We start from the raw sequence: 27,094 nt of genomic DNA on the forward strand, positions 1-27,094 counted from the left end.
GTAAAAGCCTCAAAAGTGGGTAAAGGCAAATAACTGAACAGCTACAACAGTCCGGTAAGTTCAGAAAATTACACCACTTTACTGTACTGTGGCATTTGAAACCAGGAAGACAAACACTTACAGGATGATATCCAAAAACTAAGATGATATTTAGTCTCATATCACAATGTCCATATAATAATGATTTTGCCAAGCCCTATTCACATGACTCACAAAATTTTAATTCTCAGACCTTCATGTCAATGACAAATTTCATTAATTACTCATACAGCATATGTACTTTGATCATCTATTCATAAAACATAAAACAGATTTTGTAAACTTTACTAGAAAACAGTAAAAAAAAAAAAAAAATAGCATCAATTCAAGTCAAATGTTCATTTGATAGTTGATGTGACATATTACTAGTAAAAAAAACTTCAATATAAAGCTTGTAGCAGGATGTAGTTGCCCCCACAGTTCGTGTGCTGCACAGACTAAATGAGGACTGTTAAATGCTCCAATCATAATATTTTGATCATCTCCTATTTCCTCTTCCTTTTTCAGATTCAAAATGACCTCAGCTCATTTAGCTCCCAAACTGGTGGTTTTGGAGTGCAGGCAGGTGGGAGTGATATCCTGGCCTTCTGTCAACAAGCCGTGTGACGGACAGCTTCATTAGAAAGAAAATGGACGCCCCCCCAGAGACACGCCTTTGTCCCCCTCATCTCCCACCCTTCAGCTTCCTGAGATTGGGAGAGAGGACAATCTGAGCAGGTCTTTTAGAGTGGGAGGTCTTCAATTGTCAAACGCTTAATAGACTGTGCTCTCTCCATCTTGCTCAGGAACACGCACGTGAGCGTCGGATGTACGCGCAATGAACGCACACACCCACAGTATCCCTGCTCGCAGACATTACCGCAGTATCTGAATCTCTGGCAGAAAATCAAAGATGATTGATGAGTGGAGCCTGGCTGTGTTGAAGGTCTGAGGTGTGTGATTGTGATCTGGGGACAAAGGAATCATTGCCAAAGGTTAAGCATACGATAAAACCCCTCAGGAAGGCTGAGAGAGGATTCTAGATGTCATTAATCACATGAACTCCATCTTTTCAGTCAGTTGTCATCTTTTGCAATCAATAACCAACAATGTCATTGGTGTGTTGTGGGAATTATCTGTAGTAATATTAATCTGGAAGTCCTGTTAAATTAAATTAACCATAGACAATGTGCTGCATTATAAGACGACCATGCTGCTACCGCCGACTGCGTCTTCAAGAGGGCGTGAGGCTGTGAATCGGCAATTCTAGACAAATGCCAACCGGACGGCTCCACGAAGCATCGAGAGGTCTTTGTTCGAGAAGGGGCACGGGCATGGACCCAACACTAATATGGCTAATGGCTTAGGGAACCCCACTGCTTCTTTAATTGAAGCCGGCTCTCCTATGTCCAGTGGGGAGACAGAGGAGAGAGCGAGATAAGAAACAGCAAAAAAAATGGGAGACTGGGGAGAGGGTAACCATAGGTTTAACTCTGATCTTGAAAAGCAAGGAGGGGCTATGGGAGGGGGGCGCAGAAGGTGAGTATGTGTGTGTGGTGGGGTGGGTGTGGGGATGCAGCCAATCAGGATTTCCCCTGAGGTCTCAGGACACCTGGGATCATCAATGATTGATCAAACTAGAGGGTTTAACCAAGGGAGAAGTGGGTAAAAAAAAAAACAGGGACTGAGGGGGCAAAAAATACAAAGGAGTGTGTGTGTGTGCGTGTGTGCGTGTGTGTGTGTGTGTGTGTGTGTTTGTGTGTGATAATGAGAGAGAAAAAGGGAGAGAGGGGAAGCGAAATGGAACAACAGCGAGAACAGAAACGGACAGAAAAAAACATCAAAATTGACCAAAGAGAAACAAAAACCCGGCCGAACAAAAGGCCGCATAAAAAGCCAGATTCGGTTCACTGTATCTAAACCTAAGAGAGGCCGCTGTGGAAGCAAACAGCCCGATCAAAGCCAAACCGCTGCAGCTCTACAGAGACCCTGCTGCCTGCCCACATGGTTTTGGCTGTGCTCAGACCAGCGAAAGACAAACAGAATCTCAAACCGATCCACACGGACTGGAACATAATTCTTAGGTACACACACTCGCACATACACATAAACCAGTGCCCTCCCAGTGACATCTGCAATCTGTAAATATTTTAGAAGTCTATTTTAGATGCTTTTGTCATCACGCTTGCTCGTCATAGCAACAGCCTCTTTGTAGAGACTGTGGACACAGCAGCTCAAAGCACAGCTTTCATTGTCATACAGTGTGGCCATGAAACGGGTTAAAACAAGTCAAGTTAACTCGGATATCAGGATAAGGTTAAAGTTAGGATCCCCAGTGGTGAACACGAAGCTTACTACATAAAAGCTTATAAAATAAAATACATCTATATATAAAAGATAAACCAGTGGTTCACCACCTTTGTGGCTTGTGACTGTCTTGAAAAAAAAAACAACCAGTGTCTACTTTGGGCCCCTTGTCACGGATCAGATGGCTCTGAGTTGTTAGCAGTGCCACCATGATAATCTGAATAACTGTCTGAGACCCATAGAGGTGCAGCTCTCCATTTTTTCACAGAAAAAAGCATTAAAATATAAATACAAATGTGTGTAGGCAAACCTATTTTCTTTCTTTCCTACCCCACTAATCCTCTCAGGACCTCCCAGATCCATCACCCTTTGAAGGGAGCCAGAAACCTAGTTTAGAAGCCACTGGAGGTAATTAACTAACAATAAATATTTCAAACTAGCTCCTCCTTGACCAGCAACAACAGTAAAATGCTGCTTATGCATTGATGCATCAGTACGGTGCTTTCATGCTACTGGAAATTCCAACGTCAGTACAATACCTTGAAAAATACAGATATTCGATATAATTTTGTCTTGAAAAAATTGACATTGAGGGCACAAAGTGTAATTTTTTTATTAAAAGATAAACATAACACGGCTATAACATGACAAAAACAACTTGCATGAACATTTACAATTAGAGAGTTTATCGATAACGCGGAAAATTAATATTGAAATCGTCTCAGTCATGGGGGCCAATTTTCTATTGAACCATACTTTTAATTTTGATACTTTAAGTACATTTTGTTAATAATATTGAATATTTTGAATGTAGCTTTTCACTTGTTATGGAGTATTTTTACATTGTGTATTGCTACTTTTACTAAAGTACTGGAACTGAGAACTTCTTCCACCACTAAAGGTCCCTACTGCAAAGCTTCTTACTGTTCAGTTTGTAACATCCCTATCTTTCTCTGGGTATAGTTCTATTCAAAAATGTAGTGTAACATAAACTTTGAAAGCTTGATTCAAGTCCTGGTTGTAAAGCTGGCTTATCAATGTTAAACGAATGTTCATCTCATCTTCCATGGCAGGTTAACTTGAACCTGAAGAAAAAGACATAAAATTTAAAGATATGGATCATCGGTCAGGCAACGCTCAGTTGACGGAGATTCTTGCAGTCGAGCAGTGTTTTTTTGTTTGGTTTTTTTACAGTCGGTATGCAGTGTACTTTGATGTAGCTGCAGAGTAACGCTCCTTGCTTTCACGCGGCTTTTCAGTACAGGCAATTGCGGACTTAGACCCAGGGTGAGTCTGACTAAGTCAGAGGCAGCTGCCCGGAGGAAGAGGTAACATTATCTTCCACCTTCTGCGTAGAAGTGGTAAATTTACAGCTCTCATCAATCTAATATGATACAGTCTCTGGATTTTGTTTAATATCTAGTGTTGGAAAAAAAGTTGATGCATATTTCTGATCCATCGTTAGTACAGTTAGCTGTTAGTTGTCAAACTCCATATGGAAAGAAAGGGACAAATTGTTGAGTATTAGTATTGAACAGCCAAATGTAGTTTTGTATGCACTGGGTAAATTGATAATGTAGGTAACAGCAATTTCAGGAAATAAATTTACCTTTCTATAACTCTTCATCACTGAATTTCCTTTTCATTGGTTCTTATGATTCTGGTGTGTCTATGCTTCACCATGAAAACACAATATGTACTGCCATATATTTGCCTCTAAAGGTATTTTAATTTCCATGCAACCTGTCCTCATTGTTCTTTCAAACCCTAAACATGGTTGAGTGTGAAACACGTCTTTTGGTTGCTGGCTCTGGGGTGAAGCAGATTGGCTCCGAGGGTTGCCTGGCATTGTTGCTGAATCTTTGAATAAAGACTTGAATCCACTCCCTATGTCAGGACTGCTGCTTAGAAATGCATTATTAATGAGAATAGTCTGACTGATGCTTGGGATTAATTACAGTAGCTTTGAAAGCAGCCCACCCCCCTTTTTTTTTAGCTCAACAAAACCAAGCCAACAATATTTTCTTCTCATTCAAGATTAAAGTGTGCAACTGGTTTGCAGAAGTCTTGATGCTGAAGACACCCTAACAGACATCACTGCCCGGGTGAATAATTTATACTCCACACTATAAAGCGTGCCCTGTGCTTTTTTTTTCTCCACATTTGGCAGAGCAACAGATGCACCGTGCTGTTGTCACCTGCTTGGTCACACAGAGAAAAGCTAAAAGCTAAAAGAGCTTCTTTTTTATCGCCCATTTGCATCCTCCTTTGTCAACGTACTCGCTTACAAGTGCAGCTGGCTAATGCAGCACAACCAACATGTGTCCTTTTGGTGAAAGAGTTCTCTTATATTATTTATTGAAGTGCTTTGTATAATCATGAATAATAATAGCATATGCAGCATGATGATATAAACTGTGAATTCTATTTCCACTTTGGACAGCTTTATTTGGGGTCAATTTTATTGTACTTTAATATGATGCACCTTTTCTAATTCTGTCTTTCTACATACTGTATTTGGTATACACCTGAAATGTAGACTTTAACAGATAATAAAGAGAAAAACAAAGAAAAACAAATGCAAACCACTCCTCAAATACATGTGTCTAAAACATGTATGTAAAAACCAGAGAGCCCTGCTGTTCTAGGAAATTGTATACTGTAGCAAAGCTGTTTTTTAAGATGAACATCTTCAGTAGGAATACATGGCCACTACCCTTATCCTTTAACTAAGATGCTATGAATATTCTTTTTTTTTTTTTTTGGAATCCATAATTCCCACCCTGCATTCGTCTTGCTGTCATACAGCGGACATGATTGCGGCACAATTTTTCTCGCTAATCTTGCAAAAACCGAGGCCTCAACAATAGCTGAATGAGCGGGTGATCACCATGTGAATGTGGCAGATCCTCCGTCCTCCTCATTCATCAATCCAACACACACATGCACGCAAAGAAAAAGAAAACAAAAAAAAAAAGCTCACTCTCCCTCACCATGGGTTGTTGTTGGTTTCAATTAGTGGACCCAACATCTGACACCGGGCCACATGAGTCTGTATTGATTGGCTGAAGCTATAGAAATGCATGTGTCAAGGGCAACTGGGGTCAAACTGTGGACCCTGGAAGAAGAAAAGATGCAAAGAATGACAGGAGGGAGGGACAGAGGGAGGAGAGAGAGGCAGACGGACATGGACTATCGAGACATGCCTCTGTAGGAAGAGGGGGAGAGGAAGAGCCATTTAGATTGGACACAAAGCCTGACGGCCACGGTATGTGTGTGTGTGTGTGTGTGTGTGTGTGTGTGGAGGGGGTATAGGATAACCCGCTTTGTGAATACCAGTTAGACATTCAGAGTAAGAACATTTTTGTAAAGTGATTCTCAATCTGGTTAGTCGAGGGTTAAAGTTTGTTTAGGATCAGGAATGAAAGCCAGTGCTAGTGTGTGTGTGTGCCTGTGTGTGTGCGTTTGAGCCTGCTAGGGGGTGATTCAGCAGCTGGACAAGCAGACTTGATCCGACTACTGTTCAACTAATGGACTGCGCACACACACATACACACACACATACACACACACACACACACACACACACACACACACACACACACACACACACACACACTAACAACAACTTCTGGTCTGTTTCTCATATTGCATTCACCCACTTTCATGTGAAAACATGATATTACAATAATAAGCATGCGGTGCATAGCTTGTGGGCTGAACCTGGTGGGAGGTATCATTTGTGTAAAACCAGAACAACAGAGAGGGGGTGGGGAGGTGGGGGGGTGCCACCTGGAGATGGACGCACAGTGAGCAGCTACCATCTGTCTATAACGGAGGCCGCTGTATAGTCAAGTTCAGTAAACTAAATGCCTCATCGACAATGAACTTGGGAGAAACAGCTCGCCTGGTTCTGTCCAAAGGTAACAACATGTTCATACAAACAAAGAGCAGAATAACATGTCTCTGTTGTGCGCTTTAGAGGTGCCGGCAGGTGGATTTTGTTACCTTTAGTTTGGACACAGCCAGGCTAGTTGTTTTCCAAGCTTCCAGTCTCTATGCTAAGCTAAGCTAAGTGGCTGAGGGGTGGTACGTAACCACTGCCAACAAAGTATTTCCCAAAATGTTGAACTTTTCCTTTAAGAGAACATGACACATTCACACATTTTCTCCTTAGTACAAACTAAATTTATGACTGGTCCAGACCTGTCAAATGACTCACAAACAGTTTTTCTCCATAAGGGAAAACTAGAATTACCTTCCCACGGTTGTATGCCTCAGTGCACTAGTCAAGATTCTCTTACAGTTTACATCCGTGTCTGTGAAAGCATGGATGCTTTACACACATCTTCCCCCCGGCAGCACAGAAGATCTAAGCAACCAGCACAGTTTCAAGGTGGACACTCAAGATTAGTGTCACCAATTTAGTATCAGACCAAATGTCCCCAAATGTCTCCCCTTCTGTTCTTCAGATATGACGTTGAGTAATGGCCAAATAGTATTTTATGCAGAATATTATGATGTCACAGTGAAGGTGACCTTTGACCTTTTGGATATAAAATGTCAAGACTTCATCACTATATCTTATTAGATATTTGTGTAAAGTTTTGTTAATTAGAGTAAGAATTCTTAAGTTACGGTCAAAAACGTGTTTTTTGACATCACACTGACTTTGACCTTTGACCACCAAATTCTGATCAGTTTATTTTGTCAGTCCGAGTGACATTTATGTCAGATTTAAAGAAATTCCCTCAAGGTGTTCTTGAGATATCATGTTCACAAGAATGAGATTGATGCAAGGTCACAGTGACCTTGACCTTTGACCACTAAAATCTAATCAGTGCATTGTTGAATCCAAGTGAACATTTCTTCCAAATTTGAAGAAATTCCCAAAAGGCATTTGTGAGATATCATGTTCACAAGAATTAGACCTTTGACCTATGACCACCAAAATCTAATCACTTCATCGTTGAGTCCAAGGGGATGTTTGTGCCAAATTTGAAGAAATTCCCTCTAGGCATTCTTGAGATATCACATTCATGAGAATAGGACGGATGGCTGTACGAAAGTATACAACAGAGAGATGGATGAACAACCAAAAAACACAATACTTCCGGTTATAGCTATTGCCAGTGCGAAGGCATAAAAAAAACTTGTTTGAGGTTATGAATCTGAATGAATTCGGGGTTTTAATGTGTTAACAAAATCAACTGAATGAAAAATGAATAATTAAAATAATTTAACACAAAAACAATATTCCCTTCACATATCAGCATCATGGTTTGACAATTTTTTAGGCATAGCAGTTCATAGCTTAGAGTTCAGTAGTTCCAAAGAAAATTCTCTCACTCTAACAGCTGCCTCAGGGTCTGTATGCAGGTCACTGTCCAAGGCAGCATCGTCTGTTGCACCCAATATCACCTTCTGTTAGGGTTGGGTTCTGAACTCTGTACTTTCAATGGTACTGACTGAATTATGGTAGCACTACCAAGTACTGATTCACATTCCCACTACGTCTCCCCCTGCAGCTTGTTCATATCAGGGTTCAGGGCAACGGTGAGCAGAAAGAAGTCCCAAGTGTGGTTACACTTTTCAAAACTCAACACAGACAACGCTCGCTGTAATACTGGTTATGGGAAATGCTATGCTGACCAGGGCAAAATGTCTAACCTGAGGAAACCCCTGATCAAACACAAAATATATCTACATATGCTTTCTTTGAGATACACCCAACAGCCTTTTTATACTATGACCTGTTGACAGACTGTGATAGGCTGGAGGTTGCAGAGACAGGTTATGGAGGGGAGAGGGAGGTAAGGAGGGGTTTTATTTTGTCCAGTGTGTTAAATGTTCTGAATAAATAACAATGTTGAGAATTGAGAAGTTCTGGCTTTTAACTACAGGGAGAGTAAGGAACTAGAAAAAGGTACCATTGGGTGACAGTACAGAATTCCAGGTACCAGTACCCATTTTTTTGGAAAGATTCATTGTGTACATTGTCATATCAGTGCAAAGCTAATGCTATCATCAGTACTGATAGATCTATAGTGCAGTTACAGTGCAAAAGGTATTTGGGTTTTTCCCTATTTGGTAATTTTGGTGCTATCAGTGCAGTGAAATTTTTGTACTAATTCAGTCAGGTCCACTTTAGTCAAAGAAAACTTTATTTCCATTTGCAATAGGGATGCACCGAAATGAAAATTTGTGGCCAAAGCCGAAGCCGAATATTATTAAATGCTTGGCCAAATACCGAGTACCGAATACCGAATATCATTGTTTAGTTTTTCATTAGTTTTTACAGATGAACCCCCTCCAGATTAGTGTTGTCACGGTACCAAAATTGGGACCCACTGTGCGATACCAATGAAAATATCATGGTTCTGAGTAGTATCACGATACCACAGCAAAAATGAGACAGATGTGCCTTTTGTCATTTATAAAAAGATAAATCACTTTTCTATAATACATCACTGATATTTCAATGCAATAAATTACTTATTGACTTATTCATACTTCAGAAACAGCATCAATCAGTGATTAACATAGGGGGGTCAGAAACAGCATCAATCAGTGATTAACATAGGGGGGACAAAATAAAATAAATAAATAAAATAAGAATCAACCAGCCACCCTCCTCCCCTGACAAGTCCCTTCATAAGTAACGAACAGTCCCTAAAGTGCGGTGAGGTTTGTGGGCCACTACTGCCAGAAAGAGTAATGTGAACGGCTCGTTTCTCCTCTGACCCGTCACATACCTGTGTTCGGCTGGCTCGGCCATTCAGGTACTTCTGGGCAGTCATGACGCCAAGAAGAGGATATTATTGGAACCGACTTCTCTGCCGCCGGTAAGCCAATGGCCGCCGTATTTGACAGGAATACATTACTGCCTGTGTCTGTGACTCCCGTTCAACCCACAACCGGTGGGATTCGCCTTTTGTTTCTGCTGCTGGTTGAAATCTGTAGGCTGCTCACACAGCGTGCTGAATGATTTAAGCCTATTTTGCTTGCTCAAAACCAGTTTTAGTCGCAAATGCGGTGACGAACAGATCACACTGCCGACATTTTATTCCGCCCATCACAGCACGCCGTTTGATTGCGTTATCAAAACACACCGCTAATTATTCGGCCTTGCTTTTAACTTATTCCACCGAATACCGAATGTGTGTTTTTTCGGATTATTTTCGGATTGCAATATTCGACCGACTATATTCGGTTACCGAATATTCAGTGCATCCCTAATTTGCAATACTATATTTGGCAGTATGGCTCTGTTCTGGGACCTCTCTGCCTTTCCTCGGGCCTACACAGAAAGCCTCTTCCACAGGCCTACATGGAAAGCATAAGGCAGACAGGACACCTCTCTGCCCTTCAGCGTGCCTTTGTGGAAAGCCTAAGGCGGAGAGAGCACACCACTCCGCGCTTCCACGCCCCTACGTGGAAAGCCATAAGGCAGAGAGAGCACACCAGTCTGCCCTTCCATGTGCCTACATGGAAAGCCTAAGGCAGGGGGAGTACCCCCCAGTAACAGAGCCAACATCAATGACAAACAGAAATGACACTGATAAGCCAAACACAACATGAAAAGGACGAGCTGGGCTGGAGGCGGGTTGCAAAGTGGTTTGTTTGAGTAGCTGATGAAGCTGGGATGTGAGCTGAGCTTGACATCATGTCCTGCCTGAACTAACTAACGCTATGCTCAATTTTTGGCATGACATCCGCCTGCTATTCCACCAGGTTTTTAATCTCAAGTTAACATGCAAAGGGCAATTTTCACAGCCTGGACTGCTTTGCTTTAGCATTTTTTAGCATCTAACTTCATGTTAAACCATTCACTCACACTGCCAGATTTATCATATTTTTGTCTGAGACTTGAAACTCTGGGGGTTGAATTTAACAAGTTGAAACAAAAAATTTACGACATTTTGTTTGTTCATTCAAGAAGGTCAGATGAATCAGATTTGGAGCACTATCACAAATAAGCAGGAAAAAAAACAAAAGAGATTTGGAATAAATCTACAAAAATGTTCTTGCCTATGCAGGGATGGACTCGGATAGGTATTATAACTATTGTATGGTATATATCTGTGACATCCGAAATGTCATTGTGTGGAAAAGACACTGAAATATGATTTTAGTCTGCTATTGAAACTTATTCTTAAAGAAGTGAAAACAATTTGACAAAAAGGTTTCACTTGCTTTTAACTGCATTCCAGAGGGTTCCTGAAATCGGTTGCATTTCCTTCATACAGGTAGTAATATGTGTTATTCCGCTGTAGTGCTGAAGTACACAAGAAGCTGTGATGAAATAAAGTAGAATTATACAGTATAATAAAAATATTAAATAGTATTAAGAACTTGTCTGAATGTGAAACTGAATGACTTGATACAATTGACAGAAGACAGAACAGTCAAGCTGTTGCAAATTGAGGACTATAAAGATCTGGTTACTGTGTTTGTGTAATTTCCTCCTGTTCTCTCACTGTGTGGTCAGCTGTGCTATAACCACTGTGAAAAGCTATACTCCCCTTCTACAGCCAGACACACTGTACTCTGTTTGGTTAGCCCCCCCCCCTTCCCCAGACTGCTGGACCACTCCTTGTGTTACATCCAGAAAATCTAAACAAAACACTGAGCGTTATTATCTTACTGTCATTATTAAACAGGAAATAAGATGTCTGCTGTCTTGTAGCAACAAAAAAAGAACCTTATGCATATTCCATTAGAAGGTGAGGGAGCGGTTGATTATACCAATGCATTAGCCATTACTCAATGTCTAAACCACCCGCTGAGATTTGTGGCTTTAAAAAGTGATTCATGAAAAACAAATGCTGATGACTGATAAATAAATCTGAATCCAGAAGCTATTCATCAGTTACTTTACATGAGGAAAAAGTAGCTACACACTACACAACATTTTTTAATTTTGGTTTCTTTAAGGGCTGAATCAGTCCGACACCCGCTGTCCTTCTAGAAAAGGCTGCTCATCAAGTTGCAATAATCAATATATTTGAATAATATTTGATTAAATAGGCAGACATGCGCAGGGTTCAAGTATTTTAGTCAAGACCACCTACACCGAGCCCAAAGCCCATTTCACACATGCACTGCATACCTGAAATTATTAGACGTTACTGGAAGGGGCATTATGTGAGAATGCAAAATGTCAGAATCAGACATTAAACTGACTTTACCCCCGCCAGCTCCCCAGTACATATTCCCTGTACAGAGCAGGTCACTGCCCGGAGAATTCAGTTAGCCTGTGGGTGTGTTGATGACATTTATATCATGCAGCTCACACAAAACAAACATCTGAGGGTGAAGGAGGAGGGTCATTTGCACAGAGACGGCAACCAAAATGTCTAACTGGATAGATGACAAGGTTCAGATACTTCTGTTGGTAAGCGCTAAAGTCAAAAATGTCAGACCAATTAAAGGATCGGCACGAGACTCATTTGTTTATGACCAAATTACGAACCATCTACGTGACAACGGTGTAATCTGCGTAATGTCGTGCCTCCTGCATGCTCTACCCAGGCACCACCCCTCACCTAAACCAAACAGAGTATTTAAAAAGGGTGAGAACGCTTCTGACACCAACAATCTCCTGTTGTGTTTTACATGTGTGTAGGGCTGCCACTAACGATTATTTTCATTGTCGACTAATCTGTCAATTATTTCTTCGATTAGTCGACTAATCATTTCATTGAAAAATGTGTTAAAATGTTGAAAAGTGTCAGTCTGTCTCGCCCAAACCCCAAAATTACGTCATCTAATGTCTTGTTTCGTACTCACGCCGAAGGGTTTTAGTTCACTGTCATGGGAGAGTGTGTAAAGCTGCCAATATCTGAACGTAAGAAGCTGCAATAAGAGTATTTTGGGGTACTTTTATAGTACTTTTCTATGAAAAATGACTCAAACCGATTAGTCAACTACTAAAATAGTCACCGATTATTTTAATAGTCGATTAGTCATCGATTAGTCGACTAATCGTGGCAGCCCTACATGTGTGAAAGAGAAACTCTGGAAAATGCCCGGACCTAATTCACCACATGTTGTCCAGAGTTTGTTAGAGAAAACAGCTCAAGTCATGACCGAGACCAGTGTGTATCAAGACCAAGACAAGTCAAAGATTTGAGGGGCTGAGACCAAGTCAAGACCAAGACCAAAGCTGTCCGAGTCCCACACTACATGATATAATGTGGAACAAGCAAACTGTCACTCCTAAAATTGATCTGAAAGATCCACATTTCCAAATGAATAATCCTCTTTATGCATCTCATTTACGGTCATCTATGTACCTACATACCATGATGTCTTGATAGGATAATCAGAAGGCCTTGCAGAGGTGAATTTTATGGGTGAACATGTTCCTTTGTTTTCTATTAGCATGCAAATACAAAGAAACACCACAGAGCTGAAATCTACTTAACCATCTTTATTTAACTCTCCGTTTTTGTCATAGACTATTTAGAGATACCCCTGCAGCTGTGGTCTTGACCGGTCTTGAAATTAAATCCACAGTCCTCTTTGTCCAAGACCAAGACAAGACCGAGAATTAAAAATGCGGGCAAGTCTGAGATGAGATTGAGACCTTCAAAAAGTGGTATTGAGACCAATCAAGAGTACTACAACACTGGGGGTGTGTGGCAGTTTCTTTTGTGCTTATATGCATAGTTCATTTGATTTCATCCAAAAAAAAGCTAACAGTATTGGCTTCCTGTGCAAATGAATAATTCTTTGTACTCGCAGAGAAGCCACCCTATTGCTGATGTTCAGTGTTTCCAAAATGAAAGTGGTGAACCAGGTTTAAATCTCGTCACTAATCAATTCAAGAGGCCATTTTCAGTCCAGTCTAAATGGCTCATTATATATAGCTTGTGCAGCACATAACTACAGTGCTGGCCTGCTGAGGACATGAACGTATCCAGCAGAAAAACAATTTCCACAGGGGTTCTAGGTTGCTCATGTCAATAATCTTGGCTTTATGTTAATAAGCACGCATGTTTTTGTTGCGGCTCACTGCCAACTGGATTGCAGAAATGAGGCAGATTTTTCAACTGCCGTGGTCAAACCGGTCAAACAAACCATCTAAATGATTTCCTCTTCTTTCTGCTGCAGCTGCTGCATTTGGAGCAAACGCACACAGAATCATGGTTTTCTCTGCTACACCCTGCCTACGGGCCAAGGTCCTTTACTAAATTATACCGTTCAGCACTGAACAGTATCCCTCTCCTCTCCTCTCCTCTCCTTTCCTCTCCTTTCCTCATCTAATAAAACAGTGAGTGAGCAGCCACTCACAAAGGCTTGGAACAGTTTGGCATAAAAGTATCTATCCGTCAGTTCCCGTGAGCCAGAGAACAGGGTAATTTAAAGCCACTTTTCAGGTTCAATACCAACCTTCCGGAGAAATCTCACATAGAATGAGATCAGCGTTTCCCATTGAGCAACTATTTAACAGTAAGAGGGATGCCAACATTTACAGTGCAACTCCACAAACTGCATCACGACCATCAGGATCATTCCATAAACATCATTAAAGATGGTTAAGCTGGTTTGATGGTTTGCTTTCTGTTGATTAGCTGTGACTAATTCTATCACTCACTATTGTCAAAATCACTGCTGCTCATTAAGGACACGAACTTAACCATATGCATGTCAGTACACAGATGTTTCTTATCAGAAGAAAAAGCTGAAATAGAGCCACTTACTTCCAATATGCTCTACTGAGAAAAAAAGGAGAAAGAATAACAAGTATGGCTTCCTGGTTTATGTCCTACATTGCAGGGTTTGTGCAGCAGTCATCAGAATATTTAAACCCCATAGGTGAAGTATTACAGTCAATGTGTTGACAAGAAGTCAATAATCACTGAGGTCAGTATCTGACAGCCAATCATATAGTGGCAAATGTGAATTTATGGACCTTAACAGAACGACTCTGGGTCATAATCTCATCCTGTTAAAAGGTAGGGCTGGGAATCACCAGAGGCTCCACGATATGATATTATCACGATACTTTAGTCATGATACAATATTATTGTGTTTTCAAACATGTTACAATATCCTGAGAACTTTTGTCCCCAAAAGAAAACTTTGTTACCATCTGTATTATCTAATAAGATAAAGTTTTCAGTCTGTTCATCTCACAGTCTTTTTTTTTCTTTCTTTGGGAGCAAAATGTATGCAGTGGACTGAAAAAGCAACTGATCATATTACTCTAGTAGGCTACCAAACGTTTCATTTGTATTTATAACATTAATATTTTTTTATAATAACTAAAATATACAATAAAATAAAAAATAATAAAAATCGATACTTGGCACTGTGTGACGATACGACATTGCCACACAAAAATATCGCGATACTATACTGTATTGATCCCCCCACCCCCACCCCTTAAAGGCCTGGTGACATCAGCATTTAAAACTGCAAAATTCTGCATGAAAATCAACTCATTTCAATGGAATAGGCTTGATTATTGAATTCACTTCAAATCCACACAAATGCTTTGAGTGAAGTTCAACCACGGTGAACTCTGACCTGTGAATTTGGGCCTCTGAATAATAGCAATGAGTCTTCACACTGCTGCCCTCTGAGAGAACGGAATGCCAGAAAGTCCAGAATGACTAGACTGAGAGCATTCAAGGACTTAAAAGGGATATCAATAGGGATAAATGATTTATCAGCTGAACATCGCTATCAGCCGATATTCGCCATGTTGTTTGCCATCGGCCTATCGGCAGATAAGATGACATTCATCTATGGTAGTGGCCGATGTTTTTCTCTTGTGTCACATCAAATGTAGTGCGTCAGGGATGATGCTTTTTTGTAGGCCAATGCGGAAGTTAACATCACCCTGGTTCCTAATGGGGAGCCAATTCCCCATTGAATTTATGATTATAGCAGAAAAAAAAGCTCTGGGGCAAACAAAACCTTTTGTTCAACAAGAAAATCTTCACAGATGAACACCACTTTTATAATTTTTGAAGCATAAATGCAGTCGCCAGGGGTAAAAAGCAAACTACACCACGGTCACATGACTTAATGTTGCCGCCACTACAAGACTGTTAAATTGTGCGTAATGACACTCATTTAGCCACTTGTTTTGCAACTGCCATTTTGAAAGACACATAAAGGCTTTAAAATTTACAAGTGGGGTATTTACTGACATATTTTATGTCAGAGAACACCACCTGAAATTCTCCTTAGCTTGTGTTAACCACAAAACTTATTTCAAGCATCTAACCAAAAAACCCATTCAAAAACCCCATTGACTTCAAGATGAGGAAACTGGGAGTGCTAAAATGCCAATTCATTTTCGGGCTTAAGGACTCATTTCTGTACCACACTTTTTGTGCGGGCTAAAATGTGTCAGGTTACACAGCCTGATCGTCCCTGATTAAGTTACATTGTGAACAATACATCCATGTTGATATCGGCAGGAGAAGAGCTAGTTAACGTTAGCTATAAGCAGCTGGTGAGCGGAGCAGCTAAATGTGGTTGCACTGAGTTACATTATGATGTGTTAAAGCTATATTCAGTGAAAATGAGTATGGAGTAAAAGCACATTATAAGGTTAAATGTGGTTATATATGATGTTTTCAAATGTAATCTCCTTAAATGTAGATTTTGGTGGGAACCATATAAATACAGCAGTTTGAAGGATACATTTGTTGATGTTTTCACAGCAATATCAAATAAATACTAGAGATACAGTAGAATTATTATATATTAATATGGTAAAAAGTTGTTTTTTAATCCATTTAACATGTGAAAATGGACTAAATTAAAGGTTGTTTAATTCATTAGTGTGATTGATTTTGGGTTTTTTCAAAGACAGTGTAATGAAGGGCTCAATGACTTTAAAACAGTTTTGTTTCACTGGCACGAAATAGGGAATAAATAACAAAAAAGCCAAATTGTTATTTTAAACATTGATATTGGCCCAAAATTTCAACATCAGTGCATCAGAGCAATATCTGTGTTATTCTTTGGTACTCTGCTGATCGGTGATAAATCCTTATCCTTAAATGTTTGTGCATTGAGATATTTGGTAACATTGTTTTGTTAGTTGTTGCATCCTACGATTTGTTGGTGGACAAATGCAGATAACAGTATCCTAATGAATTCATTTTGACATTACAAAAACTACCTCCACATGGGTTTGCTTGTAATGTTTTCAAATGAACCAATAGCCAGCTTTATCTGCCCAAGACAGTGAGTGGACTTCATACTGGGTGGCCGGCAGACTCACGCTGGAGGTATTATGGTTTAATCTTCAACCTTATTACTTTCCCTCAGCTTTTCATTAATCAGCGGGAGACTTAAGAGGATTTTACTCTCACTAACATCACAACATAAAAATCTGAAGTGCCGAGTGAGCTGATTTCACAGTGTAAACTTAAGAATCCTCTTAAAAATAAAATAAATAAAAAAATCTTTGAAGTGAGAAAGAAGCAGTGTAGATTAATTCAATAAAGTCGGGCGATGGATTGAAAGTAATGTCCTACAGGAAGTAATAGAGCTGCAGCTAATATCTTTGACCTTACTTCATTAGCAAATATGCAGCACAAGAAGGGAGAAAGGTTGATTGTGTAATTTGCTGGTACAATGTCAAATGATAAAAATAGGACTCAAAACTAAATTTTACTGCAAAATCCAAACAGTGATGGGTCACAAAATGGCATTAATACACAGACAGAGAAAATTCAGACAATGCGGTTTGCAGATATGGGCTAATCAAGAGTGCCGGACAGATGTGGCCATGCATGAAAAGATCCCCTTCTCTTGAGTAGCCTAAGGGGATTTAACCCATCCGCTGTCTGTCAGGATCTAACTGACACTGAAAATCCCCTTCACTGCTGATAAACCTGATAATGCGCCCCCGTACAACAGCGAGCCCCTGCAGACAATAAGAAAAGAAAAGCTGACTTAGCATTAGCTCGTGGACCCGCTTTCTATGTGTACAAACAAGTAAATCCCAAATCCATTAGCTCGATTGACAGCGAAGTAAAGTGGTTGAGTCTGGGTTTTTTTGATCAATCAACTCCTAGAATGTTATCTTGACAATTGTGCAAATGATATTGATCAGTCATTGACCACTGGTGATTCCCATTCCTTGTTAGCAGAACTAATTCATTCATGCCTGATCTTGAAAACGAACAATGAAACAAATGGTGTCACATTCAGGATTACATGTCAGCGACAGTTGCCTGTACCACCAAAGCCACAGCTCGAACCAGAAACCCAACAGACAAATGCAGAGGCATTTCTTCAAGAAAGGGAATGCTCCACCTGTGAGGCAGTCGGATCGCTAGCATAGCTCTACTGGGCCGAAAGGCAACTGTCCAGGGGCCCGTGGCTGGATGTCAGGGGCAACAGCTTAGGGGAAGAGGGTTTATGTTTCTAGCTACAGGCAACTGGGTCCACATATGTGACTGTCTGGCAGTCTAGGCAAAAAGGGCTCAGATGTACACAGAAGTTAAACAGACAGACTGGGAACTCCTTTTCAAACTGACTAATGGTTCGTCATTACGTCAACAGTACAGATTCAACGAACAATCATCCAATGCAAGGTCATCAGTCGTCTTTTTTTGTTGTTTTTTTTATTCCCTTTTGAATCCCCAGAGTCAGGATTGTCATGAGAATTCATCCAGTTCCCAGAGCATCATTTCACTTAACTTTCAGTGTAAAAATTACATGGAACTAAAACTTGTCAGTCATTGCAACTTCCGCACGAACAAGATCAAGATTTTATTCCAGCTTTCTTGGGTGTAGCAATGAATTACCCTGATTACACAAAGGAACATCTATGTATTCTGATTCTATAGTAGACAGGGCCTGAGGCAGTGATAAAGAAAAGGGCAGCTGGGGGTGTGAGGTTTTGTCTAGAGGCTTGGCTGCAGGCTCTCCAGGGAGCTGGGTAAGGGGACATGGGCTGGTGGCATGGGACACACACAACTGCGCCGGGGCTGAGGGCTGCTTCACAACAATAAAAAAACCACACCCTTCGACATGACTTCTTCTGACCTAACAGATTAGATTTTAAAAAGGATTACATTAGTGAGGGTTAATGTTGACTGTATTGTCATATTTGATGCTTACTTTTAACATCCAGACTGGATTTTCTTTTGGTTTGCACTGCAACATCAGTGCCTATGATGAGGCAAACACTGTTTTCCCTCATGATGTAAGTAGCAAAGTAAAGTACTAAGACAGCCGTGAAGTAAACTTGTTGTTATGCCTCTCTGGAACCTGTGGCATAAATGCTTATTGTTATAGGCTCCAAAGCCGAGATAAGACCTGACTAAGCGCTGTAAAACAGAGGGGCATAATAAAGATTTGGGATTTATATTTAAGATTCGGTGTTTCAGTAACACAGGTTAGACACAACAAACTGCCAGTTCAATGTCTGCCCTGATAGCAGGAGCTAACAACGCAGCAGCGGCTAACAACCAACACCGAGCCATTAAACCATACCAGCAAACTCACACCCACACAAAAATGGCTCGACTCTATCTAAACTAGGGATGCATCGGCATCAGATGATATTATTATATGCACTGAAAACTAATCTATTTCAGTCTCAATCTGATGTGAGGCCATCACAACTAGAGTATGCATGCGTAATTCCACTACAGAAGAGACTTGATGATCTCTAAAATTAGGCAGGGAAAAAAGTGGATATATTGATATTGGTATCGGCTATCAGCCAAATGAGTTGTTCGGCATAAGGGATATCAGCAAAACATCCAATATTGTGCATTCCTAATCTAATCAAATTCAGAACTGTTAAGTAACGTTAGCCCTGTCACTGTGTAAGAAGCTGGACTCTCACCAACTGTACCGGAGTGATGCAGAGCTGTTGTGATAAACGTGTGGGCCTGTCACAATAACTACTTTTGTTGGATGCTATTTTGTTCCAAAAATTATTGCGATAAATAATATTACTGTCATTTTAATTCGACCAGAAATGACTGCAAAACTATTCTCAGTCTAGTTTTTTTTCTGTTCATTTGGCTTAGTGCCGTAAAAAAAATAAAATAAAATAAGGTTTAGGCACTGCACCCAAGTCTTTTAATTATTAGGAAAACCCTGTTTTTTTCTGGCATCAAGTTGGCTAACTCTTTGGTGCTATTCTTATGCCAACAAACACACATGTAAACACATGGACATGACCTCGATTATTTTTGCCGTCCTCCATAATTCGATGGCAGAAATATCATGTCTAGGGTTTTCAACGGAGGTACAATAACTGTCTTAGAAAATACCACAGTTTTACGTTATCATGGTACACGGTATTACACTAATTATTATTATTATTATCATTATCATTATCAGTTACAATGACCCTTAAACAGTGAAAACAAGTTGCTTTTTGATTAAACAAACTATTATAATTGAAATTTTAAACCATTTTTCAATGAAAGTTTGTGTAAAAACTTTGACAGGCAGTGGCAGAGGAAAGGAGATGCGCGCACAAGTGCGATTGTCCGTCCAGTGCAATACAGTAGATAAGCAAATGTTCACAAGTCAATTTTCATACCACAGCATACCACTGCAATGCTTATAATGACAGCATGACAGGCCTAGCTGAATTAATCAATACTCTACAATTAGATGGAATTGAACCCATTTAAAATTGTGGAGAAAAAAAAGAACAAATTCTAATAATTTCTTTATTGTCATTACTCAAAAAAAAAAACTCTGAATCCCAAAATTGAAATCCAAATACCTACTCCACAATTAGATATCTGAGTAGTTGAATATTCTGTTCCAGCCCTACTCAATGCCTACAAATCTGTACCATTAGTTGTCAGGATCTACTTTGTAGGGGTGTAAGGATACATTGATTTGGATTGATATATCATTTCAACAATCAACAATCTAATATCATCAATGCAAAATGAAAACATTGATACTAGGTGGGTTTCCATCCACCTATTTTTATTCACATTTTCAACAACTGCGAAAAGAAACTTGAATGGAAACGCCAGAATTTCAAAAAAGGGCCGAAATATTGCAAAAAAGTTTTTACGCTTGGAGGGGGTGGAAAAGTCAGCGTATCGATATTAGGAAAATGCGACTTTTGGCAATGGAAACAGATTTAGCGAATAAACAATGACGTAGGCTACCGAATCCTACTTCTACTTCACACACACACCTGTGTGAACTTAGAGAGAGGTAATTACTCCAGTGTCAGGTGAGTGTAGGCTATTTCACAACTTACCTGAATAGACTGGATGTGTTGAATACCGCTGCATCATGTGCGCTGCCTGGTGTACCAACACAGACATCACGGCATTATGTAGGCTACGCTGACAACGCTGATATGAGTGTGATGAGAGCTCTCACAGTTCCCAAGGAATCTCTCCATCTCGCCGTAGTTATGGATGTGCCGGTAATTGTTTACATCAGTTGTGGACATGAGACGCTCTCAATGACGTCATCTCACGGCGCCCTCTTCTTCTACGGGTGTTCTTTTGCATTTTATTTTTCATGAGAAGCGCCACTTTCGGCTCGACCTGTTGACTCCCAATACTCGCAAAACAATCATGAATGGAAACGTGTATAAATTCACATTTTCTTTTGCGCATTTTCACAAAATTCGCTTAAAATTTGCGATACATTTGGATGGAAACCCAGCTATTGTCATCTTTAAAATATAGCTTCATTTTGAAATTTCTATAGCGCATCCATTTTCATCCAAGCACACCTCCTTGCTAAATATTCAAATAGTGCTAGTGGCCTAGTGTCAGGCAGACAATGGTAAGCGGCCAAGAAAAGACATTTCTGGCATCATCTCACTGAATTCAATTGAAATCATATCATGGCAGACTTTCTGATATCAGCAAATATCGTATCATTGTCCAAAGAATCGTTATGATATCGTATAGTGATGAAACTTGTTATTTACACCCCTCCTACTTTGTACCCTTATGTTGGATCCAAAGACATGCATCTGGTTTTATGAGGGGTCCATATGTGTCATGATACATCTGTGTATGCTTCTCATCACAAAAATCTACTCATCCTGTACCTCTGTATTAGAGTGTGCATAGTTAATAGGATGAGAGGATGGATGGGATCTCCATTTAAGTACAGTGGATAGAAGCTTGCTGCTAATGAAAAGAAGTATTTATTAAGCTGCCAATCTGCCCGTCAGCCAAACTCCCTCGAGGGCTTGTTGCAGCCTGGGATCCAATCTACCCAGCAGATAGCAGGCATATCTGAACCAGGGTCAACCATTTGTGAAGCACTTCCACCATGCGTAAAAGAAAAACAAAGAGATAAATAAGTGGCTTGAAGTCACAGTGTGGTACACAGAGGATGGGAAAATATAGGTTTAGGATTCTCACAATGCCATTCATTTTCCTTATGCTCTCAGGGATGCCTGTGGCCACAGTGGTGCCACAGCAAGTGTTCTCTGCAGAATCTCCACTCCCACACCCCATTACAGCACAAACTCACCCCATACACACTCTCACACACACACAGACACAAGAATGTAACATGAGGGACCACCAGCTGTTGCAGAGACCGATATGGGGAACGCCCTAAATACTTCTATCATCAAAATCTGGCATGCACATTCTCTCTCTATCTCTCATACATTCTCACCTAAGATCAACATGGCTCTTTAAACTTTGTGATTTCTTTCAAGATGCCTGCTGGTTGTGGAGGGTACGCTAATGATTACAATGAAATCACACTGCATTGATACACCAAGCCACCATTATAGTCAGCACTCACTGACATGTCAAGCGAATATCAGAAACTCAGCAGGTCATCATATCCCACCATCCTGACAATACACCACTACAGGTGACGAAATGTCTGTAGGACAAAAGTGCCAAAAATATATCAAACATCCTACTACAGTATGTGACACCTGAGATGAACAGACAAGAAGGCCTGCTGAGGAGGGTTCACTTGGCGTCTCATTTCAAAAAGCATTAACGCTCCTCTCCCTTTAATGTCCCCACTCATTTCCAGTTCTCACGCTGTTGAAAGGCAAACTACTTAACCTACAGTGCGCCTCACACTTGACACCTATAAATCACAACACCCCGTCCTTGCCACATACGTGCCTAGAAGTCTTACTTTTATGATTCATAGACGGGGCTGGAAAATGGTCGTTTCAGCTGCAGAGCATCGCTTTTCAATGGCCAGCTGCAGTTGAAGTGGCCTTCGACCTATTTACCCTCTGTGTGTCTGAGAGGTTTGAGGTCTGGATGGTAACCTAACCACTTCCTGCATGCCACCTAATGAGAATAATCAGCCCACAGTTGGATTTCAAAAGCGCCGCATGCAGAAATGGCAACAGTCCTGCAAGATTGTTTTGGATTTTACCGCTGGTTATATAGAGCCTCGAAACTGACTGATGTTGTACAAGGTTATTGGACAAGTCAAAAATATGAATGAATACAAAATAAATCAAAATGTAATCTCACATTAAAATAAATTTAAATTTGATTCATCTTAGTCTGTTATTTATCTTTCATTGGCTTATTTAAGTTTCCTGACCCCACTATTCAATTTTCTGAATGCTTACAGTAATAAGATGGGTGTGCCAATCATAGACTGTAAGAATAATGGACGTAACTACCGTGACAGCACCCACTGTTTTGGGGACTCCCGTTTTGAAGCTTCTCCTTTGCATTTCAGCCGTTGCCATTTTGTGTTTTGGGGGCCAGAAGTGACCATATTTGGGCAAGAGGCTGGCACTGTGGAGGAGTGAAGGGTGGATCTGCCTGAGAGGCAAAGGACACTATCGCCAGACAAGCTCTCGCACAAAGCATCCCGCCCTTAATTATGCATAACTTTAAGCCTTAATAAAATGTAGATCGGTGAGTTATAAAAAAAAATCTTCCCCCCGTACAGTTGTCACTTGGTGCCAATGTACAGTATGTCCAGAGTAGTGACTGATCCGAGGTGTGTGTGTGTGTTTGTGTAATGTTGATCATCTATATCGAGTTTTTCAAAGTGCTGAGTGGGGGCCAATGGCAGCCCTCAGAAAAATTCTGTGTGGTCCCTGAAAGAGCGTCTGTCAGGTTAGGGGTGGCAAATTGTAGAAAGCTATTGGCTGTGTGGCAACTAGTGGCACCTCGCAGAATCCCGGGAGTTCCTTTCTGTTATCAATGCTAGAGCTGTTAGCTTGAGTTAATGTTATCATTGGACGACTCAGCTGTTAAAAGTGGAAGGGAGAAAGAAATTTAGTTTATGTTTGCATTTTTCCTGTTCGGCCCTTAATCATATGCTGTTGGCATCAAAAACTTTGAGGACACTGATTTATGTAGAGTGCAGAATACTACTGTAGCATCACTTAAATAACAGGAGTCAAAGTATTTTAGTCAGGCCTCTGGAAACACTGTTCAACCTCGCTTTTATTTTTTTCTGGTGGCCACTCGTGGTATTGCAAAGAAATAATCCCCCGCAGCCAAAATAACATTTTCCCATAGATCACCATTATAAACGAGATGTCTGTAAAACTGTTGACAGGACACATTGAACTACATACAATACAAAGTCAATTTTGACTGTTTTTCACTATGAATTTTTGATTCATGGATGTGTTTAGATACGCAGAGCCGGATTGGCGAGTTGATCCGAGGTGCCTAATTTTCCGCCTCGTAAGGTAGTCATATTGGCGGAACCCTTTTAGTTTAAACAGACCGAGGTGGCCTTCCGCAACGGGAGTGGCTGTTGAAGACTCGTGGGAGGAGCTGTTGATGATGCCGCACGTGCGAGCCACTGGCGGTGGATAAACAGCAAACAGCTGATAGCAGGAATTAGCGAGCAGCTAGTAGCAAGAGGGAAACGCAAACCTGACAGACACAGTAAAGATGAGCAACTGAGGAGACAAAGACTTGCGCGCCCTCCTTGTCCTCAAAAATGAAAAAGCCATTAACCGTCAGATGACGGGGACGGAACAGGCCGACTTACGAGAGAATCGCCGAAGGACTGACTAGCCGCGGGTTCCCTCCCACATCACTGGTTATGTCACACGCTGAGCTACACGTTTTGTTACTTGCTCACGCCCTCCATTGCCCCGAAAAAGGCGCATTCTGTATTAAACAAAAGTAGGTAGACGGCATTTTGTTTTTATACTGCCAATGCTGAAAGAAGACTGATTGGGCTTTCCTGCAAATTTGCACAATTCCTGTTTAAAAAGGGCTAATGTAATTTCATGAGCCGAGAGGAAACTCGTGGGCGAAGCCAGCGGGAAAAACACTACTGTGCATATTTAGTGGACACATACCCAGGAAGTAAACTTGGGTGCTAGAATTTTTTTTGATTTTGTTTTTTGGCGTATGCGCCAGATGAGCAACTCCATTGGATGGAATAGGTGCAATCTTGGGGCCCAGTATCTAATACATTTATAATTTAAGCCAGTCAGTTAATGCTAACAAATTTTGCTGGCTAACCATAAATTTTGGCTTAGTTTTAGTATCTATATTGTGGCCTTTGATGAAGACAAGAAACTTGAACAAGTAGAAGCTATGTCCGTAAGCTTCCAAGCAGTGTCAGCTAACTAACCTTGTGTACATAGGTTTATTTCAGTGATGCTTATGGATGATTAAAAAGAAAGAAGAATAAAGCTTTAGGTTTCTTCTACCATTTTCATTATTTAACTAACAGTATTATTTATCGATATATTCAGTTGTGTTTTAAGTGAGAAATTGCACTGAGGTCTGAGAACAATTGAACTTTTCTACACATTACAGTCTCTGATAACGCCATAACCACTCACACTTTCATTCATCCCCCACAGTCAAGTGTGTGTAATGTGATATCGTGCTTCTGGAACAGACCCTTAGCAAGCAGATGGCCAGCTATTCAAAAATGTCTGGATGCTGAGACACCGAGCAAAACCAGAGAAAAGAGGAGATGGAGGTTAAAGACGGGGCTGTACAACCACAAGAGTCTTTACAAAGGCTGTATGTGAAAATGTGCTCTCAAAACATTCGCAATAAGAAAGAAAAATACACTGGTAAGCTGTTTGCCTTTTCCTAGACAAAATCCGGCAGCTGTTATGGAAGAGGATAACCAGCTGCCGAACTATACTCCATCTTCCTATTTTGGCCATTTCAAGAAAATCCCGAACATTGAGGAGCTTTGTGACTTCAGATTCAGTAAGATCATCAGGTGCAGCACACACACAGAGGGGGATCCTCTGACAGACAAGCCTCACCTAGTCTCTGAACAGCTGATATCACAGCACATGACTGTCTCCAAACACACACAGGATCACAGAAGCATTCCAACTGTTCTCTGCAAAGTTTTGCCTTAAAGGAAGAAGGCCAGCTTCATCTTCATCACCCATCAATTCCAGATATTAATCACACATCTGACAGCAACTGGACTGTTGTCAAGTTCAATGAGCATTGTCAAAGCTTTCTGTCTTCTAAATGGAGCAATAAACAGGCAGCTGTGTGTCCAGCAGAATGCTAGCAGGTGAACAAGGCATTTGACATTTGGCTCACACAGCTCACACACATTCCTACATCAGCTGACAAAAGAGTGTGTGTGAGTGATTGTGTGTGTGTGGCCTGAGCCCAGTGCTCACCATAGTCCAAAGCCACTGTATATCCATTGTAGTGAGCAGTCTAGTGTGAGTGTGTGTTTTCATATTTTCTGCACTCACTTAAAGCAGAACTTATCCTTCATTTTAAATAATGAAATACTTTATGATATCATTGCAGTGAATGTAACAGCATGCATCATACTAGCAAGTGTCGAGCTGAGCCTACCTGACAAACAAAAGTGATGCTTTATTGAAAAGTAGTTTTGCCCATGAGCGCCTACTGAACCACTTTTTTTTTTTGTTTTAATGTTTATCCCATTTTTTAAAAACAGCCTTAAACTTACCTGTTAGGTCAGTGGAGTGTGTGAATCAGCCGTCCATCGTGTTGAGTGAAACAGAGCCACGCATCCACGCTAACAAACACAAAGTACCTTATGAGGTCCAGTTTACTTCGCGGTACTCTTGGTTTTAACTCGACACCCTGCGTAGTTATGAGACACTAACTGTTGTAAAAGTAGGAACAAACTCCGTGTCCACACTGTGTGAGTCTGTGTAGGTTCCTCTCACAACCGGAGGCAGTCTCTGTGTTCAGGTCTGCTCATCTGAGAGGCTTCAACTGGAGTCAGAGCGGCGGACAGCTGAGTCAAGATACACGGAGTCAGACAGGGTGGGACAGGAAGTGTCATGGTGCCGCCTTCAAAATAAAGTCCCCAATACTGTAGCGTCTGAGAAGGAAAAAATGTGTGGCAAATATACACCGGTCAGCCAAAACATTATAACCACTGGCAGGTGAAGTGAGTAGCATTGATTTTCTTCTTACAATGCAATGTTCTGCTTGGAAAGCTTTGGTTTTGGCGTTCATGTGGATGCCATTTGACACGCTCCTTCCACCCAAACACCGTGGCAGACCAAATTTGCTCCTTCATAACAACTAGCCCATACCCGTTGAGTACAGCATACCATACCATGACTTAGTCATACCAAAACTTAGAAAAAAACAACATTCGTCCACAGGGGGAGCCACAGCGACCGGTCGCATTTTAGCCATTTTTAAGCATTTTTCTGTTGTTATAGCGCCACCCAGATGCCAATTAGAGTTAAATTTCTCCAGTCACCTTGAGGCGTCCTGTTCTACATATCTACCAAGTTTAGTAAAAATCGATATGGCAGTTAGGCCTAGATAAGAAATTAGCTCTCTAGCGCCCCCATTTTGTTTGATGGGGTCAATAATGGAGGGGTCCCCTC

The 27,094-nt window shown here is 40.8% G+C and overlaps 1 protein-coding gene across 3 annotated transcripts in view; it reads right to left on the minus strand.

The window, feature by feature from the left end:
• The window catches only part of plxnb1a (plexin b1a), an 82,734-nt gene extending 56,284 nt beyond the window's left edge, over positions 1–26,450 (minus strand). For all 3 annotated transcript variants that reach the window (XM_050066248.1, XM_050066245.1, XM_050066247.1), the window contains exon 1: positions 26,194–26,450. The gene's annotated coding sequence lies outside the window, so the exon portion shown is untranslated. The remainder of the gene's footprint in view (positions 1–26,193) is intronic.
• Positions 26,451–27,094: the final 644 nt, after the last annotated feature.

This window comes from Epinephelus moara, chromosome 16 (genome assembly GCF_006386435.1).
Source record: "Epinephelus moara isolate mb chromosome 16, YSFRI_EMoa_1.0, whole genome shotgun sequence".
NCBI lineage: Eukaryota > Metazoa > Chordata > Actinopteri > Perciformes > Serranidae > Epinephelus > Epinephelus moara.